The sequence below is a fragment of the Gallinula chloropus genome (assembly GCF_964237585.1).
Source record: "Gallinula chloropus genome assembly, chromosome: 5".
NCBI lineage: Eukaryota > Metazoa > Chordata > Aves > Gruiformes > Rallidae > Gallinula > Gallinula chloropus.
In genome coordinates this window covers 10,231,333-10,236,434 of record NC_140090.1, presented here as the reverse complement: position 1 = coordinate 10,236,434, position 5,102 = coordinate 10,231,333, and positions in this window count along the sequence as shown.

Genomic DNA, 5,102 nt, shown 5'->3' with positions numbered 1-5,102 from the left:
CACTCTATGCCTGGAGGATATCTCCGTGCTCAGATACACATGGTTAAGTCCCATGGACCGTGCTGGGAGTCTTGTGTGTATATATCCAGAAGTGGGACTTGGCTGTAGATCAATGGTTCTTCAAGCACATCTGTTCATCTATATCCTGTGTAGCACCAGAGTTATTTTGCAAGGCAAAATGGCCAAAAGTTTTTGCTCTTCCTTGGGTTTCTGGCCACAGTCATTTGTGTTTCTTTCCACACTGATATTTTTCAGCTTCTATTTCTACCTTAGATGTGCCCTTTCATTTCCACGTGGCTCTCTAACCTGTCCCAGGCTAAGCCAGGCTGGTGAGTTTTAGATGTTCTCTATTTCTTCTGCTGTTGAAGCTGGGAGGGCACGCAGTTTTGTGTGACCAGGGTTCTGTCTCATCCTTTAACACACCTCGTGGATTCAAACTGCAAAATTAATTCATCCTTAAAATTGACCAAGACTCAAATTCTTTCTTTTGTGATGACAGATGGTGGGCACTGACAACACAAAGCATAGCTGAGCTAATGTTTCCTGTCCAACTGCATACCCATCGCCCAGATATGCTCCAGGGCTTGTGGCAGGTTCAGAGTTTTCTCCCTTTGCCTCTTCTAACAGCAGAGATGTCAGAAACAGAGTGGTCCTGCTTGGGTTTCAATATGGTTTTTTAAATGGCAAAAAAAGCTAATATAGCATATCCCAAGGGTGGCCAAGAAAACTTTAGTAAGAAGGCGCTTTCCTATTGTGTCTGCACTGCTGAGACATCCTGCTAGCCTTTGAAGGGAAGCAGTGAAAGCCCTCGGGACACTTAAAACTCAATTGAACTGGACATTACAAGGTACCTTGTGAAAAACAACACGTAGTGGCTGGCAGAAAAATCTCACCACGGTCTATCATCGCTCAGCCTGCTGAAATCTTTTACAGCTTTCTGTTTGCCAGGATAAAATTGCTAAGCAAATTTCCCTGGTTTGAGTTGGAAGGGGATAAAAGAACTCATTCCACAAATGCAATCACGCCTCCTGCTTGATATTGTATCTGCATTTCCCCAGTTGGGGCAATTCTTGCCTGGTTTTCTTCAAGGGCAGATATGACTGAACAGAAAGCCAGCAGTGTTTATCACAGCTCTCCCTCCTCCTGCTCACCTACAGGTCATCAGCAAAATGTGAATGGTATGTCAGCTGCTATGAGTGGCAGCCCCCAACCGCTCCCGAAACTGCTCTAACCAGCTTTTATTCATAGGACACCCACATGGTAAGCTTCCATCAGCATGCAAAAACGTAGAGAAATTCAAAGGATGCTTTCAAAGTTAAATTACCTGTGTAGAAGCAGATTGTCAGTGCTATTAGCACTGTTTCAAACCCCCAAAATCAGGGAAAATACAATCCTTTCCTCTCCCTGCCTGCCAGTGCAGACAGTCAGACAGGCACAGCCTGTATCCCCCAGAGATGCAGCACTGCAGGCAGCAGCACCATGATGGCAGCTGAGCCCTGAGGTTCTTCCCCTGCCACCTTGGGCTTTGCCTGCTGATCCAGGCAACCCAGCAGTGGGAGAGTTGAACCTCTTTAAAACCAGGGGGAAAAACCCAAAACAAAAGAGTAAATTAAAATCCAAAGCAGTGAACTGGCAAGGATTTCCAGGAATTAATGATAAAGTTAGATTTTTTGAAATTGCTAGATTTTGAGTGGACATGGTCCTTTAATACTCAGCCAAAGCAAGTGGAAGGAAGAGCAGAAGCTGGATCAGTCCCATGACCAAGGCAGAAGTAAGTGAAAGCCTCTCCATGCACGTTTGGTGGAAAATCTCACTTCCTGCTGACTAACCCAAGCCAAGCAGGGGCTCCAGCCTTCTTGAAGATTCGCTCTGTCCCAACGCATTTAGCAAGTTTTACTCCCCAAAAGACACAACTATTAGCCTAATTTTCTCCCTCTCACCTACAAATAAAGACCAAGAAGAATGAAACAACTTGTATGTTCCCTGTCTGACACTTAAACATTTATCAGTCAAATCCAAGCAGCTGTTTCTTTTAAATGCAAGTGCCTTCCTCTAGCATAAATGAAGAGCTATAGATTCAGAGATAGAATAAAATGTAATTGGATCTGATGCAATTATTGGCTCTCCCACAAGCCAGTTTCAGAGCTCAGCCTTGCAGCGCACAGTTAGGACCAGCACCAATGGCACAAGGTCAGGTGGAGCCCAGGCTGAGCAGTGATACCTATTTTCACCAGGACTCCTGTACAACAGGGGCAAACCGCATGCACCCCTCAAAAAATGCTGCTGGTTTTCATATTAAAAAAAAAATCTAGGATGAGCTATTGTTTTACATGGCCATTTTGGGTTTGACTTGCTTTAAATAAATAAAATAAAGGAAGCATTGCCAGATTCTGTCTTTCTTCAGGCATCAGGAGTCCTCAGGGAAAACCAAGTCCCCGGAGTTACAATGCTGTGACCTGGATGTAGAAAGCTGCTGCCAAACACCACTATAGTAGGATGGGTTCTCACCTTGTCTTCTGCACAGGCAATGCAGAAGCACCCTTCCCTGATAGGGATCTCTCTTGATTAACTGCACTGAAGAGCTGTTTAACTGGGGAACCAGGGACACACGTTTATAAGCAGATGAACAGGGAAGTGAATCTCAGCACGCAGCGCTGAAAGCTGGAGACAAAACGGGTGCACAGCACACAAACTCCATGTTTAGAGGTCACTGACTTCTTCTCCACACTTGTTCCTCAGTATTCAATGCAAAGCAGGCATTTGTCATCAGCAAGTAGGACTTGAGTACCATCTTTCAGTAACAAGTCCTCACTGTTTTTCCACAGCCCCTGTTTAGCTGCTCCAGGTCCCTGGGAAGCTGGTGGCTGCTCTGCACGCAGCAGCTCCTGCAGCCTGACATCAGCTGAGACCCAAGGCTGAATTTAAGAGGAAGTGATTAATGGATATTTTTTTTTTCTCCCAACACAGCAACAAGGAAGTTCCCTGAAAAACCCACAGAAGCAAAAAGCAGTGGTGGTGTGCAGTGAATAATTGTGTTGTGCAATGCCTGGCTGGGAATGGGAGGGAGCTGAAATGAACTGTTGCAGAAGAGGGTGGTGTGAATGCAGAGGGGTTGGACCCCTGTTGAAGGTGAGAGGGCCCAGGAATCCAGCCAGCACTCCTTCCAGGACACCTGCAAACCAGTCCCTTTGTACATGTGCAGGCTGAGGTGGTGGGTTTAGAAGGGCCATTAGAATGGACCAGAGCAGGGGGAAAGAGAAGGTGGGTGAGGGCAATCATCTTCCCGCAGTCACCTTCCCCTGGTTCTCAGAAGCAAGCAAAGCTCAAACCCTGAACCAGATGTCCCTGCAAGCACAGCTAATGGAGGGTACTGTGGACTTAAAATGCCACTAACAGTCCAGGATACATCCCCAGCTAGCACACCTTGTACCGTTACTTCCTGCGAGCAGTGGCTTGTGCACAAGCTTCCAATTAAAGTCAGTAACTGAGCAAGTCTAAACAGCTCATTAACAAGAGGTGATGCTCATTACCCTGCTTTCAAGAGATATTAAACCATCTGAGACAGGCCAATAACCTCTCCCATCAGAAAGAGAACACCAGGTGCTAATTACCTTACTCCAGATTACATAAACTAATTCAGTGCTGAAGCTGGAAAGCTGTTTTCCTGACTTTTAACTAAACCTTTTAGTACAGTGAACAAAGCAGGGGGAACAGACTGCCAAAACCAACTGTATAAATACATCTGTACTCAGATACCGCTTCTGCAGGTCAAATAAGCAAAGCTGGGAAAGAGAGCAAGGATGCTTCAGACACAGGGTGTGGGAAAAGGGAGGTGAAGGACACAGGAAAGAGCTTTTTAGCTGGTAAACAGAGCACATGCAGCAGCAGGAAATCATTAAGAGCCTACAAGGTTATCTCTAATTCCCATGAAGCAGCTCAGCTGACTGCCCCTCTTGTTCTGCAAGACAAGCAAGCATGCTGGCTGCTGGGGTTGGGGTGGGCTTGTTGGAGGGGAGAGGGGAGTGTGCAGCGGCTGTGCGGCCTTGGCTCCCTTCACTGGAGCTTGGCAAAGCACCGAGCTGCCTTTTCTTCCTTGGTCTAGCTGGGTAAACACACAGAATGGGTGTTTGGGTGATAACAAGTCCAGCTCATCCCTTAAACCTGCACCCTAATATCTAAATATAAAGAGAGAATTACGGTTATCTTACTTCAAAGAAATTTATTTAAGAAACTTCAGGAATATCACTTGACACTTCCACAGACCAGAAAATGAACAGTTGCCCATCACTGTATGTAAGTTCAGAGACAGCCAACCTTGCTTTGTAGTATTTAGCCATCACAATGCATCTTCTCCCAGCATTAGCGAGTCAAGCAGTACCATACAAAGCCAGCTGGAAAAAGTTTCTGTGTTTTTCCTAGAGGGTTCCCTACCCCCAACAAAAGGCCTCTTCTTCAGATGGCAGAGGGCATCCTAAAATCGTTCACAATCACACCAAGTCTTTGGTGAACTCAATGGCCAATTGTCCATCACCTCCCTCTAACCCAGTGGATGGCACCAGCCTGGGACTCCCACCCAGCTTTGGCTGCCTTTCCCTAGGGAAAGGGCTAGGGCACAGCCTCCCGCTACCATGGAGGCTACATGCAGAATTGATTTCCAGTTTTCAATGTCACCAAGAAGGCACTCTGAAGTTACATTCATGTTTCTAGACAAGTCATGGACACCCTTGACCTCACGCAGGCAGAGCTGTCCTGCCAGCCACAGGCACCCCTAGGCAACAAACCGATGAACTGGTTAGTTAAGGCACTTGATCACCTGGAAACACCAAAGCTCAACAGTTTGGGACCAGACCTTGCAGAACCTCTGTGGGGTATGTGGCTCTGCAGAAGCCAACAGCAGTGTTCACACAAGCACCTGCAGGTTCAGCCCACTCACGTGTCTTCAGCACATCGAAAGCACCTTCACAAAGAGACATGATCACAGTGCAGTCTTCCAGAGGCAGGTTAAAGGTACAAGTCCTCATCTTTGACAGTGAGTCAAGAAACGCTGAACGAGCCCCAAATATCTCCAGAGCTTCAGGAGTTGGTTGGGTAGCACAGCTTTG